Source organism: Macaca fascicularis, chromosome 9 (genome assembly GCF_037993035.2).
Source record: "Macaca fascicularis isolate 582-1 chromosome 9, T2T-MFA8v1.1".
NCBI classification, from domain to species: Eukaryota; Metazoa; Chordata; class Mammalia; order Primates; family Cercopithecidae; genus Macaca; species Macaca fascicularis.
In genome coordinates, this window is record NC_088383.1 from 130,714,255 (window position 1) to 130,736,517 (window position 22,263).

Consider the following 22,263-nt stretch of genomic DNA (forward strand, 5'->3'; position numbering starts at 1 on the left):
AGTTTCAGGTAAGAGAAACTTATGTTACCAGCCTAAGACAAATTTGCAATATATTTTATTAAATGTTCATGTTTTCACTACCTTTATACAGAGTGAGTATCTATTTGACCACATCTTGGCTCAGAATTCTCTTTTTCCTCCTCCCTAAAGTGGAGGTCAGAAGTGGCAGGTGACCCAGACACACTGAGGCTGGACGTCATGAGAGGTGGATGGAAGAGGACACTGGAACTGTAGCCCTGGAATAGTCACATGGGTGGGCATCCCCCATGTGCTTGGGTTGCCAGAACAAGGAGTCTTGATTCAGACCCCAAGAGAGAGCTCTTGGATCTTGTGCAGGAAGGAATTCAAGGTGAGTCACAGAGCACAGTGAGAAGAGATAGTTTTCTTGAAAACTGCTCAGTTACAGAGTGGGGCAACCTCACAAAGCAAGAGGGGGAATGCCTTGTGTTTTAAGATTTTCTCATATCGGGGTCTTATCTATGTGAAAGCTAAGCTAAGCTATGTCTATGTGCGGGTGGGCGGACAGCGTGACAAAATTTATTATTCTGCTGATTTAAAGAAAACTATCCCTGGTATGTTAGCGCATAAGCACATCAAAGCATAACTATAATTATCTTGATAGCATATATCGTTATGGATATTGGGACATCTGGACTTTCTGTTGTTGTAGGAGTGTGTCTTTGCATGTATCTCTAAGCTGTTTCCTCAGTTATAAACCTCTTGTGATGCTGGGTCATGACTGGCGAGGAATGTGCCCCTTGTTAGTTAGTCTCAAGATAGCGCTGAACTTAAAATGACGTTCCTCTGGCTCTCCTAGGCTCTTGCTTCCCTAACAGGTGCATAAACGTCTATCATGTTCAGATCACCTGTTATTTATCTCCATAGCTCATCCTTTAGTAGATTGCAGACTCATGCAGATGCAGAAAACATGTGTTGTCTTTGTATTCTAAGCACCTCAGCGCAATAGCAAATGGAGCAAGCACTGGATAAATTGCTCTTTAATGAAGATTTCAACAGCAAGAAATAGTGTACATGTGTATGGATCATGTATATCCATATACTCATACATATGCACGTGTGTGTGCAAATGTATATATAGTCACCTATAAAGGGGTAGAGATGTGTATAGATATTTATGGGTGTATCTACTCATCTATTAAGCTTCACTTGTCACGTGTCTGATTGTACAGCTCCCATTGCTGACCATAACTGATGCAAGAGATCTCAGTTACTCATCAGTGCCTTATCCTCTAAACAGGTGGACCCTGCTTCATGCAAGTGTTTCTGTAAGAAATTTTGTACAAACCAGATTTTTCTCCATTAAATCCAATTCTAGATGTACCTAAGGAGTCTGTATTTAATGTTTTCTACGTATACTTTTGCAAAGTGAAGAGTCATTTCTATAAAGCGAATCATAAATCTTAAATATATCTCTTTTCAAGTCCAAGTTTAATATATCAACTTTGCTTAAAGTTGGAGAATGCCTACCCCTCCACTTCACACTTTGCTCATCTCTTTGGCAGGGGAGTGAGGCTTCCCTAGCTCTCTTATGCAGTGTGGGGATGTGCTCACACTGCTTACATGGCAGCCTCTTTCATTCAGTATTGTGACTTTTGTTTCTCTCCAGAGAGGGATAGAGAGAAAGGGAGAGAGAGAATTTGGTCTGTGGCCTAGGTTGTCTTTTCAGGCCCTTATTGCTGCTTCTTCTGACACATGATTGTCAACATCTCTAGTGGGGTTGGAAAAGACTTTGAGGGGATGATTAGCTTGCTAGGACTGCCACAACACAATGCCACAGACTGGGAATCTTAAACAACGGAAATTGATATTCGCACAGTTCTGGAGGATGAAGTCCAAGATCAAGGTGTCAGCAGCTTTGGTTTCTCCTGAGGCCTCCTTCAGTGGCTTGCAGATGGCCACCTTCTTGCTGCACCCCACATGGTCTTTTCTTTGTGCACATGCATCCTTGCTGACCCTTTCTGTGTCCAAACTTTCTCCTTTTATAAAGACATGAGTCAGACTGGATTTGGGCCCGCCTTATTTGGCTCATATTAACATAATCACCTCTTTCGAGACCCTCTCTACAAATACAATCACTCAGAGGTACCAGGGGTTAGGACTTGAACATATGAATTTCGGGGGATGGAACACAGTTCATCTCAGAAGGCAGGAATACCTTGCCCAGACTTGAATGCAGCAGCCCCCCAAGTTATATGGAGCCGCAGACCAGGAGACAGAAACAGCTGCCTCCCGGTTCCTCCTTCCTCTGGAACCTGCTCTTGCATCACATGTACCCCAGCAGCACGGCTGCGAGCCCGAAACCTGTCTCTAAGATACCAGGCATCTGCCCAGGGAGAAAAGCGTCTCCCCTCAACCCCATGTAATTAATTCTCTACGCTGAAGCCCTTCCCTGGTGTTGATTCCCACTGCCTTCCCCATCCACCTATCCTCTGGTCCCCAGAAGGCACAGTGAGAAGCGGGTTGAGGCCCACAGGCAATTATGCAGCTCCATGGATTCATAATTCAAAATAAACCCATCAAAACATTTGCTCTTACTTTTAACCCCGTTGTCCCCCAAGTGGAAATGTTAAGACACAACAGCAGAAGAGATAAATATGGCAGACAAAAGTTTTCCCACAGCCTTTAGCCCCTTAAACATTCTAATCCTATTGAAGATATTTATGCCTGGCCAAACACCGGGGCTGGGGGCTGGGCTCCTGCCGGCTGCCCCTCGCCGAGCCTGCCTGGCTTTGTAGAGACAGCTGCCTGTTGCTATGCGATTTGGTTACAGAAGGGCAATGCAGGGCACCTAACCCAAGTGCTTTTTTAACCAAACCACATGCTTATTAAAAGAATGGAGAAAGTTTCCATTAAAATATCTGGGCTGATTACATTTGGAAACTTAATAACATGCGTTGACTCAAATAACTCCCATTGAACTGAACCCCAGCAGGGCTCAGAGTTCACCAGGGGAACAAATATCTCTGATGAAGCTTGGCATCTTAACCCTGTTTAACATTTTAATTAAGAAGGGAAAATTCGGTGTCATTTGCTTTTCTGCGGTCTCCAGGAGCGGCAGGGTTCGCGCTTGAGAATTCCTCCAAGAGTCCGGCGGAAAGAAATACATTAGCTAATTAGGGGTGATACAAAACATCTATATACAAGACATATACTCTCCCGCTCTGCTTTCTTGGCCAGCTTTTCCACTGCCCTCCCCTTTCCAGGCTGATCTCTTAAAAGAGGATGCTTGAGTGTACCTTCTTTTTTTTTCTTTTAAATACTGTTAATTGAGAGTTAAATTGTTGCTTGAGTCTTTTACTCTACACAGCCAGAGAGAGGAGAGGAGAAAGCATCAAGCTACAGCCCTGTTCTTGGGAAAAGCTCGGAATGTAGTTACAAGTCCTCATTTCATAACCAGCAAAACTCATCATTTTCGCTAGTATTTCCTTTTTCTAGCCAGGTGGACACTCTGGGAAGTGCTTCTACTGACAGCTCAGTTACGTAGAAAAACTTATCTTCCTTGTTTTGCAAATAAGCTTGGAAATCGGAGTTTAAAACAGCAGAGGCGGTTGCATCTACACCATACTTGGCTGGGCTACTGGGTTTGTCCCTGTTCTCAAAAAGAAAAGAAAACGCAGCACATTGAAATAAGAAATAGTAGAAAATCCGTTTCACCAGAGGATGTGTAGAGATTTTTCAGTGTATTTCCGAATCCAAAAAGGAACCAGCAGAGGCTCTTTATTTATTTATTTTGGTTTGCTTTGCTTTGCTTTGAAACCCTCAACGCTGAGTTTCTGTTCATTTTAAGCCTGGTTCTCCTTTGGACATCCCTTCATCTACAACCCAGTCCTGTGCTGCTGTTTCCTTCCTGGGAATCCTCCCTGCCCGGTTTGGCCTGCAGTCTCCTTCATGCCCCAGGGAAAACCATACTCCATCACCCCCTCCGCCCTGGACCCAAAAGGGATGAGGAACAACTGAACTATGTGTTAATTGCGTTAAGGCGCTTTCTCTAATGCAATAGTGGCCTTCTCCATAGCAACCATGATTAAAAGATGCAGAATGGCGGGTCCTCCAGGGCCTGTCTGTCTGGGAAGTGATTGCCACTTTACAGAACAATTCAGTCCAGATAGAAGTTTATTGTGCACATTTCGCCTAAGCTGACTGCTCAGGTCACACTCCCCAAAGCCTCTTTCTCTCCCTTGGAGCGCTATTTTCAGGCTGATTTGGGGGAGGGAGCCACGGGAAATTTGCCGCCCGGGTTGGGGGTGGTAGATGGGAGCTGTGTGGAGTTGCAGGTGGGGGTGGGGAGAGGGAGAAGAGAGGCGCCCTCGCTCCTATTCAGGGGCTGGGGAAGAAAATAATCCCAAGCTTGCAGCCTGAATATAAGTCATCGCCAAAGAAGCCCCATGCTTCATTAAGCATCTTAAAAAATGCCCATTGAGATGCCCAGAGGGGGTAAGGTAAATTCTCTTTCCATTTTTGTGCCTCTTTCTAAAGCACCCAGCATTCCTATTTTATACACTGTGGGTAAGTGATTTTCAAAGTTGGAGGGAGGGGGGAATTAAACATTATCTGGACTACAACACACAGGACGGGGTGAGATAATCGTTCTGGCAGATTGCAGGATCTCCAAGGGAGGAGCGGGGGGCATCCGTGAGTCCCTGCTTCTTTATCTTCCTTCTTCCATGCCCCCGTTCCTTTTCTCCTCTCCTGCCCATAGGGTGAACCAAAACTCCAGAGGCTCCGCTCACCCACACATGTGATGCTGAGATGCAGAGCTTGCACACGCCCTACACTTTGGATACACATATGAGGAACTGACAAAGACTGCACTTCAGCCACCAGGAACTAAAAGTCACCAGGAGGCACTCCAGGTAGCTAGAGGCACATTTTGGAATATTAAAAGAAATGAAACATAATTGTGATTTCAAAATCCAGACTCAAGCTTGAACACATCCAAAAATATGTTCTTACAATATAAACAGATTTTCAAGCATCCAGTATCAGAGCCCGAGCTCTGGAATCTGAAGGCCTGGGTTTGAATCTTGACTGGCTGCTCAGCCATGTGACCTCAGGCAAGTTACTGAATCTTTTAGAACCTCAGTTTCTCTATCTGTAAAATAGAGATGGCTGGACACAGCGGCTCACGCTTGTAATCTCAGCACTTTGGGAGGCCGAGGCGGGTAGATCGCCTGAGGTCAGGCATTTCAGACCAGCCTGACCAACATGGAGAAACCCTGACTCTACTGAAAATACAAAAAATTAGCCGTGCGTGATGGCACATGCCTGTAATCCCAGGTATTCGGGAGGCTGAGGCAGGAGAATCACTTGAACCCAGGAGGCGGAGGTTGCAGTGAGCCAAGATTGCACTATTGCTCTCCAGCCTGGGCAACAAGAGTGAAACTCCATTTCAAAAAAAAAAAAAAAAAAAAAGAGATGAAAATAGCACCTATGTCATACAACTTTTAAGAGAATTAAAAGAGAATTATGTAAAGCATTTATTTCCTGACACATGGCAATACCCAGAAACTAACAATAATAGTTGTCATTATTACACAAGAGTAGTGCTCTGCTCTGTGTTTGCATAGCACTCGATGGCTCACTTACTGTAATTACCTCTGATAATCTTCCTGATCAGCCTGGGCTATTCTTTTTTTTTTTTTTTTGAGACAGAGTCTCGCTCTGTTACCCAGGCTGGAGTGCAGTGGTGCTATCTCGGCTCACTGCAACCTCTGCCTCCCAGTTCAAATGATTCTCATGCCTCAGCCTCCTGAATAGCTGGAATTACAGGTACATGCCACCACGCCCAGCTAATTTTTTTATATATTTTTAGTAGAGACAGGGTTTTGCCATGTTGGCCAGGCTGGTCTCAAACTCTTGGCCTCAAGTGATCTGCTCATCTCGGCCTCCCAAAGTGCTGGGATTATAGCTCCTGACCCCTCCTATGCTATTCTGACAAGCCCTCTTTATGCCTTGCCAGAGGGAGGCCAACGCCCCTTTTCCAGGTATTGCCAGGCTAAGCAGAACAGGCCAATTGCTAGGTACAAAACAAACCAAGCAATCCAACCTCCAAACTCCAACCCTAGGGACCAGGATTGTTCTGGACTATGGGATACAGTTCTGCCATCCTGGGGCTCACAGTTCAGGCTGCGCTCAGACATGGAGGTGAAGGCAAGAGAACACAGCAAGGGTGGCTGCCCCAGGCCGAGGAGGCCACGCTTCTCCGGGAGCCTTGCTTCTACTTTTATTAACAAAATTTAAAAGATAGCCTACTTCAAGGGCCTTGGAGTGCTTAGATTTCTCTAGGAAATAAAAATGCTATTTATACTGGCATAAAGTATAATTTTTCACACTTTTGAAAGTGTTTGAAGAAAATTGGATGAAGACCACAAATCTAAATATTTATAGTGCCAAGAAATTTGTGTTAATGTGATGTATTTTCGACTTTAGAAAATAATTCATTAGTATTATTACTATGTTAGTAACACTATTTCCCAAGGAAATCTCCAAATTTTAAACAAAAGTTAATATACAAATTAATGTAGGCAAAGAGCCTCCTAGTTACACTTTGTACACTGGCCATTATCTTTTGTTTGTTTGTTTGTTTTTGTTTTGCTTTGTTTTGAGATGGAGTTTAGCTCTTGTTGCCCAGGCTGGAGGGCAATGGTGCAATCTCAGCTCACTGCAACCTCCACCTCCTTGGTCTAAGTGATTCTCCTGCCTCAGCCTCCTGAGTAGCTGGGACTACAGGCATGTGCCACCACACCCGGCTGATTTTTTTTTTTTTTTGTATTTTTAGTAGAGATGGGGTTTCACCATGTTAGCCAGGCTGATCTCAAACTCTTGACCTCAAATGATCTGCCCACCTCAGCCTCTGAAAATGCTAGGATTACAGGCATGAGCCACCGCACCAGGCTGATCTTTGTATTTAATATGAAGATGCAACGCTCTCCAAAGGCTTTTGCCCAAATAGCTGCAGAAGCAATGAGAACAGGTTAACGAACACTCAGTCTGCAAGGCCGGTCCACCCTAAGCAGACAGACCTTCCCACGAGGCTGTCAAGACTCTTCAAGTGTCTACTTAAGTATGGTCCAAGAACAAACAGCATCGGCTTCACCCAGGAGCCTGTTAGAACTGCAAGATTTCACCCGTGACTCTGTGCGCCCTCCCCTCCTGTCCTCTTTCCATCATCTTTCTGCGCCACCACAGTGGTGTGCCTGAATGTCCTGGCTGATGTTCTCAAGAGCATCAACAATGCCAAAAAGAGAGGCAAACACCAGGTGCTTATTAGGCTGTGCTCCAAAGTTATCATCTGTTTTCTCACTGTGATGATGAAGCATGGTTACATTGGCGAATTTGAAATCATCGATGATCACAGAGCTGGGAAAATTGTTATGAATCTCACAGCCAGGCTACACAAGTGTGGAGCAATGAGCCCCAGATTTGATGTGCAACCCTGAGATCTAGAAAAATGGTAGAATAACCTGCTTCCATCCCGCCAGTTTGGTTTCATTGTACTGATAATCTCAGCTGGGATCATGGACCACAAAGAAGCAAGATGAAACACACGGAAGGGAAAATCCTGGGGTTCTTTTTCTAGAGCTGTAATACATATTTACAAATAAAATGCCTCATGGACAAAGGAAAAAAAAAAAAGAGCTGCAAGATTTCAACATCCTCAGCCACCTATCCACCCAGGCCTACAGAATCCAAATCTTCACTTTACCAGATTCCAGGTGATTTATATGCACATTAAAGTTTGAGAACTGGTGGTCTACACAGTTTTCACACAGCTGAGTGAAAAGGCAGTGGTCCCCCAATGAAAGACTATGTTTCTCAGCCTCCCTTGCAGCTAGGTGTGGCCAAGACACTAAGCTCTCTAAGGCACTAAGCTCTCTGGCTCAGAGACTAAGTTCTGGCCAGTGGCAGGTGAGCAGAAGCGACATGTACAACTTCCCAGTGTAGTCCTCAAAAAGAAGGAGACCGACACATCCCCTTCTCTCTTCCCCTTTCTTGCTGGCCAGATTTAGACATCACAGCAGAAGGTGGAATGGCTGTCTTAGATCAGAAATGGAATCCCCATGCCAAGGATGGCAGAGCAAAGAAGAGGCCTAGATACTTGATGATTCTTTAGCTTATCATAGCAGCCTTACCTCCAAATTACTACATATCTTTATTTCTACATCTTCTATGATAACAACTTCCAGTTGCAATCTGTATATATGTCATTTTTCATAGAAAGTGAGCTTTTGGTGGACAGAGACCATACTTTGTTTTCATCCTCTACATTAACTGGTTCTATCATGCAGTCTTGCCTTTAATACATGTATGCATGATTGATAATCAAGAAGTGCTCACTAATCTCCCACTAGTCAAAGATGACACACTATGGGCTTTAATGAGGATAAGGACTGCAATGGATTAAAACTCATTAATATGTTTATGGATTCATGATTATATATATTAATATATAGACATATACGTGTGTGTGTGTGTGTGTGTGTATGTGTACCTAATTGGTCACCTTCAGAGAATAAAGAATTCAGTCTCATGAAAACTGGTAAATAAAGGGAAAGGACCTAACATTTATCCTTCATTTCCTATGTGAACTTTACGACAGGGTAACAGTAGACGAGAAGAAGCATTTTCTTATATAATTCTAGCTAACAAATGGTAGAATTAGAATATTACCATTTTGCAACCCCTCCCCAAAGGAATTAGTGGACCCAGGCATACAGTATTAAAAGCCGCTAACATCCTGAAAACAGAAACAAGACATTACATGTCTCCTGTAGTCTGCCAGAGGGATCAAACCTGAGTCTGATCAAGCCCCTGGATCCACAGAGCACAGGAGGACTTGTTGAATTGCATCATGCATGTGTGATTAGCAAAAATTCTGCCTGGGGGAAACTCTACCTACTGTCAGACAACTCAGATAAATCATAAGAAAAACAAAGTATGGAGGGGGACATTATGGGTCAAAGGAAGCAATAAGGGGAATACTATAGTATAGGAAGGCATGGAGGGGACTGCTATAAAATTAGAATAGTGGTGGTTAGAATATGCAGTGGCTCATGCCTGTAATCCCAGCACTTTGGGAGGCCGAGGTAGGAGGATCATTTGAGGTCAAGAGTTCAAGATCAGCCTGCCCAATATGGTGAAACCCCCTCCCTAGCAAAAAATACAAAAATTAGTTAGGTGTGGTGGTGAATTCCTGTAGTCTCAGCTTTTGGGAGGCTGAGGTGAGTGAATCGCTTGAACCCAGGAGGCAGAGGTTGCAGTGAGCCAAGATCATGCCACTGCATTCCAGTCTGGGCAACAGAGCAAGACTGTGTTTCAAAAAAAAAAAAAAGAATAGTGGTGACTTTGGGGAGAGGAAGGCATTTGTGACTATGACTGAGTACAGGAAGGTCTTCTGGGATACTTGGCAAAGTTCTATTGCTTGGGGCTTATAGGGGCATTTACCTTATTATAGTTTATTAATCCTTTTTTTTTTTTTGGAAGAACATGACTTGCTAAGTGGCTTCCTCGTATGTGGGGATCACATTCCTCATGTGCGGGGGCAGGGGCCTCCTTCCAGGTTATAAATAGATTTAAAGATTTTCTGGTTGGCAGTTGGTTGAAAGTTATTATCAGTAGAATGGATTGTCCAGGTTAGATCAGGGGTTGTGGAGACCAAGGTTTTATCACGTAGACAAAGCCTCCAGGTAGCAGGCTTCAGAGATAATAGGCTGCAAATGCTTCTTATCAGACTGAGAGAGTCTGTTCTATCAGTAATTCCAAGGAGGAGGAGGTATAATGAAGCATGTCCAGCTCCCCCTGGTCATTATGGCCTGAACTAGTTTTTTCAGGTTAACTTTGGAATGCCTTTGGCCAAGAGGAGGAGTCCATTCAGATGGTTGAGGGGCCTTAGAATTTATTATTTTTGGTTTACAAAAGATATGTCCATCTTGAATTTTGAAAGATATTGTCAAGATACTGTCAAAATGTAGAGGCGCACTGTCACATTGTTTTATGCTCCAAGCTACAGTGTATTTAGTGCTTATTTCCCCATGGCATTCCTAACACTGGCTATCACCTGTTTACATTTTTGACAATTCTGCAAGTGAGAAAAGGTATGTCTGCTGATGATATGACTTGCATTTCTTCAACTATGAGTCAATTTGCTTATCTTTTCATGTGCTTATTGGTAATTTAATTTTTTTCTGTGAATTAAATGTTTAAATCCTTTTTACAGTTTTTTTATATATTAGGTTTTCATTTATTCTGGAAGGGATCAGAAACCTAGAAAGCTGACTCAGGTGCCTTCGAAGGTATTGTCCTTTCTCTTTATTATCAAAAAGATTAACTGCATGTGGCATGGCATTGTCTTCTAGATTTTGTGATGTGATCACTCTTAAATGCATGCTATTAGATAGCGTGGTCAGATAACACAAGAGCTAGCCATTAGACTTTCTTATCCATTTCCATTATAATTTCTGATCTGATAGCCATGATAACATTTAATCTAAGTCATAATAAAAATATTTTGAAAATTATTTGGATTTAAAGCTTCCTCACTCCCAAATTCAATAAAAAGTGACCAAAGGAGCATTTCCTACTGTATTGCACATTCATTTAAAACATACCATAAGCATACCACACCCTTCCGAGACCCAGTTTCCTCATCTGTAAAATAAGCAGATTGGACTCCATGTTCCCTGAATCTGCAGTTCCTTTTAGATGCAACATCCTATGAAGCTCATCTGCCAACCAGGAGCTCAAATATAATTAGGTTTGGCCTGAAAGGAAGCCAGGCTACATAGAAGGAGAATAATGTTTAACATGCAAATCTGACAACAGGTAACCGAAGATTCTTGTCATTAGTCTTATGGCAATGGTACACACAGGGACAACTGTAGACCCAGTCACTCCACCTGGGCTTCACAATTTTCAAAGTCTTCTCTGCAGTCACTGCCAAGACCACCTCCATTCCACAGACTCATTCCTTTGCCGAATCCTGAGTGAGGTCCTAGTTCCTTCCATGTGTGATTGTCCCAAATGCCAACGGAGAGTCTTAGTAGCTCGAGTAAATCTCCACATAGTGGGTTCTTAAACTGAATCACTATTTTCTGAAAATATATTATCAGTGACAGTGTTAGTATTATTTTGAGACTGGGGTGTGTGTGTGTGCGCGTACGCGTGATACAAGATAAAGGAAAAGAATTATTACGTTGGTATCATTGGGAACTGGGATTTTTCTTTTCTTTTCTTTCTTTACGAGATAGAGTTTTGCTCTTGTTGCCCAGGCTGGAGTGCAGTGGCGCGATCTCTGCTCGCTGCAACTTCCGCCTCCTGGGTTCAAGCAATTCTCCTGCCTGTGCCTCCCAAGTAGCTGGGATTATAGGCACGTACCTCCATGCCCGGCTAATTTTGTATTTTTAGTAGAGATGGGGTTTCACTATGTTGGTCAGGCTTTTCTCAAACTCCTAACCTCAAGTGATCCACCTGCCTTGGCCTCCCAGTGTGCTGGGATTACAGGCATGAGCCACCGTGCCCAGCCAGGAACTGGGATTTTTCATCATGGAGAAAAGAGATATAGATATAAGTTTGATCTGGTTAAGTAAAATCTCTAGAGTCCTAAAAACTGCAGTGGATTCAAATCCACCAACTATGTCTAAATACCATATGGTATTTAAAAAGAAACTCACTGGTTACCTTTCAGATGTTCTAGATAACCAACTGCTTATTTTGCACGTTGCTAAATGAAGAGAAAGAATAAGGCTTTTCTATATGAACTACCTTTAGGGTCTCATACTTGATAAGGGTAAATTATCTCAAGTGTGGATGGAATAAGATTTGAATATCGCCATTTTCAACCTGTAATTAAATAATGAATCCAGGCGGTCACTAATGGCTGCTAATCTCTTAAAAAGAGAAACCATCAGATTATGTTCTGACTCTTGTTGGAAGAGCACATCATCTAAAGGAATCTTATTTTAAAACTTGAGTCTAGGCACAGTGGCTCACGCCTGTAATCCCAGCACTTTGGGAGGCTGAGGCAGGCAGATTACAAGGTCAGGAGATCGAGACAATCCTCGCTAACATGGTGAAACCTGTCTCTACTAAAAAATACAAAAAATTAGCTGGGCATGGTGGCATGAGATTGCTCAGGCTGGTCTTGAACTCCTGGCCTCAGGTGATCCTCCTGCCTTGACCTCCTAAAGTGTTGGGATTACAGGCATAAGTCATCATGCCCAGCTAAATTCATCTTATTTTCAAGGGTAAATAATAATAGATTTATATAGGCTGTTAATAATAAGCTCATTGTGTTCTCCAATTCTCAGTAATCACCAACTTTTTTTCCCACTGAAAAGTGGGAAAGAGTGGGACGGGCTGACTTGCTTAGTTGGTGGTCAAAACTGAAAGGGTCCGTACTGCCTAAATGCATTCAATGTGCAGTCCTAGACTGGAAAAAAAAGTCGAAAAACATTGTTAGGAAAATTGGTGAAATTTGATGTCCTGTAGATAACACCATGGTGTCAATGTTTAATTTCCAAAAAGGTATGCAGTGGTTCTTTCTACTGTTCTTGTAGTTTTTCAAAAAGCTTGACCTTATTTAAAAAGTACAAAATTGTAAACAGCAATGAGGAATCTGAGCCCCAGACACTGCTGATCCTAGAACCCAGCACTTCCGTGGGACAGTCAAGTGCCATCAGCTCCCTGCTGTGTGCCAGCTGAATACAATACAGTGTGTGTCACATGCCCCATAAGCAATGCAGAGTCTGTGATTCAAGGAGAGGAGAGCATTACACAGCCAAGGAAGAAATGTCTCCTTGAACGGGCTGGTGAGGGTTGGCGTCAAAAGTTAGAGCCATCAGCACTCTCTCAGGCCAGATGCCTGGGGACTTTTATTACCGAAACAAAATAACAGCAATCAAGACAAAACAAATATCTGTACAGTTTAATCTTTATTTTTACAGGATTTGGCAGGAGCCGGAAGGTCTGTAACAGTAGGCCTTTTTGGGAACTTTGTATTTATTAAAATGATCTGGACACTGGTTCTTATTATTCTTTCTCTCCCTTTGAAATGGGAATGGAAAGTCTCCTGATAAACGGGCAGAGGCATGGTCCAGATTCTCGTAACTAACTACTCTCATAATCCCTTTGTGCTCCAATACAAAAAATGCACGCTTGAACTTTACCTTCTTGAGATTCTAGGTTCTCAGCCACCCAACCTTGCTGAACATGCTGGGCAACACGGAACACAGGGACTCGTGATCATGCTAATAACGGAACAAGTTTCTGTTGGAAAGCTTTGCCTAAAAGAATCCTTAAAATACTATAAATTTACTCCACAGAATCTAATTCATCCTTCTTAGAACAGCGATGGAATTTCTGCCTTTAGAATTTATTCTTTATTATACAAGTTCTACATTTCAAAGTTAACTTCTCTTGCCAAATATTGAAATTCATCTTTGTAAAACAGCACAACAGACAACCAGGCTGCTATGTCATAATGTAAGCTTAATTTACATCTGAAAATAAATTTTTAGGCTGGGCACAGTGGCTCACACCTATAATCCCAGCACTTTGGGAGACCAAGGGGGGCGGATCACTTGAGATCAGGAGATCGAGACCAGCCTGGTCAACATGGAGAAACCCCGTCTCTACTAAATACAAAAAATTAGGCAGGCATGGTGATGGGCACCTGTAATCCCAGCTACTCAGGAGACTGAGGTGGGACAATTGCTTGATCCCGGGAGGCAGAGGTTGCAGTGAGTAGAGTTCGTGCCACTGCACTCCAGCCTGGGTGACAGAGCAAGACTCCCTCTCAAAAAAATAAATAATAAATAAATAAATTTTAAAGTTGTGATAAAATACACATAACATAAAATTTACCATCTTAACCATTTTCAAGTGTATAGTTCAGTAAAGTTACATATATTCACATCGTTATGCAACCAGTGTCCAGAACTTTTTCATCTTGTAATACTGAAACTCTACAGCCACCAAACAACAGCTCCCCTTTTCCTCCTCCACCAGTTCCTAGCAACCCCCATTCCACTCTCTTTCTCCATGAACTTCATTGCTCTGGATACCTCATCTAAGTGGTATAATACAGTGTTTGTCTCTTTGTGACTCAGCATAATATCCCCGAGGTTCATCCATGTTGTAGCATGAATCAGAATCTCCCTCCTTTTTAAGGCTGAATCATATTCTATTGTATGTCTGTGCCACATTTTGCTCATCCAGGCATTCATCCATGGACACCTGGACTGTCCCCATTTCCTGGTTATTGTGAATAATGATGCCACAAGCACGGATGTACAAATTATCTCTTCAAGACTCTGCTTTCAATTCTCTGGGGTCTATACTGAGAAGTGGAGTGGTTGTATCATATGGTACTTCCATTTTTAATTTTTTGAGGAACTGTCATACTGTTTTTTAAGCAGCTGCATTATTTTACATCCCCACCAGTCATGCACAAGGATTCCAATTCTTACCAACACTTCATATTTTCTGGTTTTTTGATAGTAGCCATCCTAATGGGTGTGAGGTTTAAAATTTAAGTTTAGAGTTTAGTTTACAGTAAAAGGCTGTCTCGGTCAATGAAATGTCTGAAATCAATGAAAAGCAAAATAAAGCATTATCTTATGTTAGGAAGGAATATCTTTTTCCTATTATTTAGCAAAGCATCAGGCAGATTGGAGAGAAAAGGCTGAAGCTAAAGATACCAGTAAGGAGCCTACTGCAATCACTGAGCTGAGAGCTATTGGGAAGGTGAACTTGAGCAATGTCAAGAAACCTAAGGATAAAAATGCCAGGGACACTTTGGAGGTGAAATTGACATTGATTTTCAAGTGATTGAATGTTGGACACAAGAAGAGTCGATGATAGCACGGAAGCCGCAAATGCAGATGACCGGGGGAATCAATGTCATGCACGGAATGGGAGAGAAGGAGGAAGAACAGGCAGGGAGGACCGCGTTGTGATGAAGGAGCTCAACAGGAGAGTGGAGCTGGGAGCAGAGGTGAGAGAACTGAGTGGAGAGAACCCCAGGTGGTCCCATGAGTGAAGATGACACTGCTGAAGGAGATGAATAGAGAAATCAGGGGGCCATTGCCAGAATAAAGGAATACTTCTTAAGCCATCCCATGCAGGTGTAATGCCAACTGTTTCACTCTGAGCAGAGCCAAAAGCGCTCGCTGACTTTGGCTGAGAGTTTATAGCTAAGGCATGTAAAACGACAGGCTGGACTCCTGGGTAGGCTAATGAGTGGTACTTTACTCCCTGGCCATAGCTGGCAGGGGACTCTCAGCTCATCATTTTGCAAGATGAGATTCGTTTGTTGCAGGGGTCTTCAAGCAGAAGAACTTCTTAGAAAATCAATCGAGTCTCCTACTGCTAGCAGGTCAGCGAGCTATCCCTCCTTACTGTGAAAAAAAAAAAAAAAAAAAAAAAAAAAAAGGCCGTGCACATTCCCTGACTGTAAAGAGATTTTGAAGCGTATTTTCAAAGTTGAAAATGCATGTCATCTTAGGTGCATACAACATCTTGCCAACTGAATATGGAACCAGTTGTCCTGCAGAATATAATTTGATAACAAAGTCAGTGTTTCTCAGCCATAGCAGAGAGGAAAGAACATGATGTACAAAAATTATTCAAGTCCTGACATTCTACCTTTAATAGAGCCATCAACAAGTTTATATTTCAATTATACTAACTACCTCTGACCTATCACACATAATTCACATTTGCAAAGTTGTGGGTTTAAAAAACATATCTACATGAGCTTGCATGCAGTGCAGACACATTTGGTTTTGATTCTCTTTGACCTCCTCCAAGAGCAGTAAAAGATCACCTTTCCCAGGAGATAATATGTAAGTCTGCTCATACATTTCCAAACACAGCATGTGGCTTCAGTCACATGTCTCTTATTAATGTCAATGGGATCTGTGTAGGTAGGAACTCATGGCCCCAAAACTCCCTGAGGAATTTGGGTGCTGGAAACAACATTAACAAGGTGTCTTATTCTCCACCAGGTCCTGGGAGTCCTGATATTGGTGACTTACTAGATTATCCATTGGCCCAATAAGGCCTTGCCTATCAATGATGCATTTAAGATATTAGCACATCGTCTTAGAGCGTTTGTGTTGCTGTGACTGGGTAATTTACAGGAACGGAAACTTATTTCTTACAGTTCTGGAGGCTGGAAAGTCCAAAATCAAGGCGCCTTGAACACTGTGTCCTCACATGGCACAAGGCAGAAGGACAAAAAAAAGGGGGGGTGGGCACAACCCCCTACCATCAAGCTGTTTTACAATAATCTATTCGTGACGGTGGAATCCCCACAACCTAAGCACCTCCCGGAAGCCCCCATCTTCCAGCACTGTTGCACTGGGGACGGAGTTTCCAACACATGAATTTTGGGGGACACGTTCAGACCACAGCACACATTCCAAGAGCTGGAGAGCAGGCTGGGGAGAGCATCCGGAATAGGCTGTTCGCTGTGCGTGCAGGGACTGCTGTCCTAGCGGATTGGAGGGATGGGCCCTGAGCAGAAAGGCCTCGTAACTCCACAGTATCATCCCCACCCAAACAGGTTCGGAGGCCCAGGCAGTAGATAGAAGTCACCTTACACGTAAGACAGGCACAGGCGGGGACTTTCCAGTTTTCATCTTACAAGGCAGGGGAGGGGAGACCAAAGGCGCAACTTAAAGGAAACCAATATTTGTGTGTGTGTTTTTAAATCGTTTGAGACATGAATTGATTGTCTTGACTATCACGTTTCCGCACTTCTACAGGAAAAAAATAAAAGATCTAAAATGGATATCTGTATATATTTTCAAAGAAAAATGCAGAGTGGACTTAGCTGGGAATGCCTATATTATTAGTGCTAGGTATATGTATAATTTAAAATTTTCCCTAGTCTTTTCTTCTTTTTATCTTCCTTTTTCCTCTGGCAAAGCCTGTTGCAGCCTCCAGAAAGTATTTGCTGAGAGCCTACCACAGTGAGGTGCTGTTTAGGCTCTGGCAGCAGAGCAGTGGACAACCAGGGGGATCCCTTTTCCACAGACTGGCGACTAAAGAGACAAGAACAGTGGCCCGCAGAGAGCAAGGCCATGCGGAGAATTCAAAGTGTTCTAATTGCTGTGTTGAAAGAGGATGGTCAGTGGCTCCTTTAGACCGGCAGATAGAAGCCTCTCTGAGGAGATGCCGGCAGGGCCAGGGAAAGGAGCAACACCCAGGAAGGATGGATGGCGGGGCAGGACAGGGGTGCCCTGGGGAGGATGGGCAGCTCAGGCCCCATCCAGGGGTTGAGCATCAAGCTCTTCTGGGGCCTGGGTCTGGAGAGGGTAGGATGCTTGTCCACACGGCTCTTTGGTGACAGCCAGGATGAGAACTAGTTCTCCTCTTCCCTGCTCTCTACATTGGCTCCAGGTGGCTAGCCCATCCTTTCTGTGTGTGTGTGTCTGTGTGTCTGTGTGTGTGTGTTCTTTTTACCCCAAGTCAATTCTCTTACCCTTGACTTCGTTCTTAGCTTAATGCCCCACAGCTTCCTTCAAGCCATCCTTTAAATTTTTCCAGATCACCATCCTACCTGCGTCAGCATGTCCTTCCGGCTCTTACAATCAAACGCAACTCTTGTGGAGGCTCCATGTAAGAACAGACAAATCACAGTCCAAGGGTATGGCCACAGTGTGGATGATGCTGCTGACCCTGGAAGATGAGGGCTGGGGGACCCATGCCAGGTGCTCAGGGGGCTGTGGGAATGTAGGGCTGCTCTGCCGCACGCCAAATGCTTCCGGGTTTTCTATGTCTCATCCACAGGAAGCACACCCCTCGCTCTCATCCCTGAGTCTGACATTGGACTATCAGTGGCCTTTGAACTTTATGGAAACGATCCCCATTGGTAAATGGTGAGCCTGGGAGTAGACACGGCTATGCCCTGCCCAGAACCCAGCTGCTGCGAATGTTGGCCGCCGGCAGCTGCCCCTTTTGCTGGAGCACTGCCCTAGGCTCACCTGTGCGGTTACAAGGCACACCTGAGCACCCCGCCCCCACCACCTTGGGAGCAGCTCACAGCCATTGTATGATTAGGGGAGTACAAGAGGTCGGTCCACTTCTTCCAGAGACCTCCGCCATTCCTCTGGGGTGCGATGTCTGCTTCCGACCTCCCTGCAGGGTCGGGCTGAGGCCACAGCCTCGCTTTGTTCCTTCCCCTGCTCTGGTCCCGTTCCCACACTCCTCTTTTCCTGAGAGAACGCCCTCCATGTATGGCTTGTCCGAGAATCCAGGTCTGGTTCTGCATCTAGGAAATCTGACTTAAGACAAGCACGAGCATGCTTCCGGGCCAGTGCCTGTACGGTTGTTTATTTACATGTTAAATACATGTAGGACTCCCACCAGGCGATAAATATCGAAGCTCAGTATACGCTTAGGCTGAGGTCAGTTGTTAAGGTGCACTGATTATTTTCTAATCAGTGGGTCTTCTTGCCAAGTAAGTCGTCAGTTGTTTGAAGAACCAGGAGCAGAAGTGGTCACAGTCATTTCCTTGCCTGCTTGTGCTTGCATCATTAGAATTATTTTCAGTCTCTGAACGTGTATGTGTGCATATGTGTATACAACTCTTTTTTTTTTTTTTTTTTTGGAGACGGAGTCCTGCTCTGTCACCCAGGCTGGAGTGAAGTGGTGCTATCTCAGCTCACTGGAACCTCCACCCCCCGGGTTCAAGCAATTCTCCTGCATCAGCCTCCTGAGTAGTTGGGACTACAGACACCTGCTGCTGTGCCCAGCTAATTTTTGGTATTTTAGTAGAGACGAGGTTTCAACATGTTGCCCAGGCTGGTCTTGAACTCCTAAGCTCAGGCAATCCGCCTGCCTCAGTCTCCCAAAGTACTAGGATTACAGGCGTGAGCCACTGCACCCAGCACAACTTTTTTAAAAGCCACTTGTCATGTTGTGAGGGTCTATCTGGTTAAAAGTGTAAATCTACTTAACCTGGGGATGAGGGAGCCTCAGATATCTTACACTACGTTGTACACTTGATGGTCTGTTATCCTGCAGCCTGTGGGTGTCAATGCTAATCTTTATAACAAAAATTAGTGAATATAATTTTTCCAGATACAAATTACTCTAAGAGAATTTCTAGTAAGTCCTGCTGTGCACCAGTGAGGTGTCTGGGCATCTTTGTTCTGGAGATCACAGGTTTTTAAAAGTGGTGGGGCCAGGCATGGTGGTTCATGCCTGTAATCCTAGCTACTTGGGAAGCTGAAGCCTGAGGATCCTTAGGGCCCAGCTATTCAAGTCCAGCCTAGGCAACACAGCAATAAAAAATAAGTCTCTTAAAAAATAAGTAGGCAACAATGTATACTTCAAAACATCATGTTGTACATGACAAATACATACAATTTTATCTGTCATTTATGAAAAGAAAAAAATACATGGATGTATATCAAGAATGTGCTATAGCTTTGAATAAAGTTTTGTAAAAAGAAAAAAGTGGTAGGCACTTCTAGGTATACATCCTACAGAAATGCAAGCATATATGCTCCAAATATGTATAAAAGAATGCTTAAAACCTATTTGTAGGCCGGGCGCGGCGGCTCACGCCTATAATCTCAGCTCTTTGGGAGGCCGAGGTGGGCGGATCACGAGGTCAGGAGATCAAGACCATCCTAGCTAACACGATGAAACCCCGTCTCTACTGAAAATACAAAAAAGTAGCTGGTCACGGTGGCGGGCGCCTGTAGTCCCAGCTACTCGGGAGGCTGAGGCAGGAGAATGGCGTGAACCCTGGAGGCGGAGTTTGCAGTGAGCTGAGATCGCACCACTGCACTCCAGCCTGGGTGATAGAGTGAGACTGTCTCAAAAAAAAAAGAAAAAAGAAAAAAGAAAAACCTATTTGTAATAGCTAACATTCTGGAAATAACCCAAATGTCCATCACTAGTAGAATGGCTAAATTGTGGCAGTTACACAATGGAATACTAGACAGCAATGAGAATGAATGAAATCCTACATGAGCAAAGGTACAGGGAGTCTTGCAAATGGAATGTTGAGTAAAGGGATCCTGATGGGAAAGACAGCCTGCCGTGTGTTCCATTTATACTGAGTTCAAAGACAGACAGATTCACCATGGGGCTAGAGCCTCAACGGAGATGCCCTTTGTGGAGGGCAGTGAGCGGGATGCTGGCCGTGTTCTTTACCTTGGCCTGGGGGTGGGATTGGGTACGTTCACTTTGTAGAAATTCATTGAGCTCATATACTTGCAAACATAAGTGTGCATTTTTCTGCATGCATGTTATCTATTTTTTAAGTTTACTTTTTAAAAGGTGGGTAAAATCAAAGATTTTCCCCAAATGTTCCTCTCTGGAAACTTAGGAGTAAGAACAAAATTCCAAGGTGGTTGTGGGGGGGTGGGGGGAAACTCCAGCACACTGCCTCCTTCTTAACCAAGCTGGTCACTGTGTTGTTGTGTGATGCTGAGTCCATCTGGCTTTCACCTGGTGTGACTCAACCTTGGTATATGCGGTTATTTCCAGTGCCATGTCTACACACTCATCAGCCTGTAGAATCCTAGAGAAGTGGGAAGGTGGATGTTCTAGCATCCTCTTTAGGGACTGGGGCATTGAGGAGGAGCAGGGATTTTTTTTTTTTTTTTTTTTGAGTTGGAGTCTCACTCTGTCACCAGGCTGGAGTGCAGTGGTACGATCTTGGCTCACTGCAACCTCCACCTCCCAGGTTCAAGCAATTCTCCTGTGTCAGCCTCCTGAATAGCTGGGACTACAGGCACGCGCCTCCACACCCAGCTAATTTTTGTATTTTTAATTGAGATGGGGTTTCACCATGTTGGCCAGGATGGTCTCGATCTCTTGACCTCATGATCCGCCCGCCTCGGCCTCCCATAGTGCTGGGATTACAGACACGAGCCACTGCACCTGGCCGGAGTAGGAACTTTTTTAAGGGCACAAAGCCAGTGAATGGCTCAGAACCAGGACTAAGAGCAGGTGATGCCTGGCCCTGTCCTCATTGCACGAGGTTGTGAGAACCAAACTGACTTTTGAGGAGAGGCTTCATTGTTGCAGAAATCCTGGAGCACAAAGGGTCTTGACAGCCACTACCTGGATCCGCTAGAAAGTAAGGGTGCTTGTCGCACCCCCTTCGGTCACTCTGGGGACTTCAGTATTCTGCTCTTTTTCTTTTAGCACGTCTCCTGTGAGGATTTGTTAAAAAGACAATTCTTTCCTGCATTTGCATCACATTCACTTTGTGTGTTTTTACTTACAATCCAGGAGGCAGCATTCCAGAAAGGAAAATGCTGGTGTATGAAGAATCCAGTGATGCCCTCAGTTAAATTCATATCACACAAAGAGGCAGCTTGTTCAGAGGGCTTGGAGGGCCAGCTTGTGAAACCCACACAACCGTGGACCTCTAGGAAACCCAGGGAAATAGGGATTGCAATGAGTGTGTGAGTGTGTGTGTGTGTGTGTGTGTGTGTATTTTGAGAAAGGTCTTGCTCTGTCATGCAGGTTGAGTGCAGTGAGGCAATCATAGCTCCCTATAGTCTCCATCTCCCAAGCTCAAGCAATCCTCCTGCCTCAGCCTCCTGAGTAGTGGGACAACAGGTGCAGGCATTACCACACCCAGCTGATTTTTCAAAAATTGGTTTTATCTGTAGTAGAGACGAGGTCTCGCTGTTAACCCAGGCTGGTCTCAAACTCTTGAGCTCAAGTGATCCTCCTGCCTCAGCCTCCCAAAGTGCTGGGATTACAGGCGTGAGCCACCATACTCGACCAGCAACATGTTTTAAGTGCTTTCCTCACTGATTGTTTTTAACCATGATTTCTTGGTCCACACTGGTCTCCATGTAGGCCCTCATCTGACCCCTCAGAGTCCACGGAGCTGTCTTCAGGGCATCTGCCCTGAGACTTGTTCTGGTAGAAGCCTCTGCATTTCTGCTGGGCCTCCCCCTCAGACTGGATTCTCCCTACGGGAAAGGCTTAGGATTTGTGCACATTCCACCCTAGACCTCTGGGGAAAGCAGCAGACCAACATCGCTGGTCTTGAAAAACCATCCGGGCTGGTCGACTGTATTTCCAGCTGGCTTCACATCTATCCTGAGAGGTGAGTATGTGGCTTCCTCTCCCCTGTGGCAGGGAAATGGTGGAGACTCCTCAGACCATCCATCCTTCCAGCCATGGTAACTTGCCACCAGTATTTAAAGTTATGTTTGGGGTTGCCAGACAGAAAGCCATTTGCAGACAATGGCATGCCAGTCA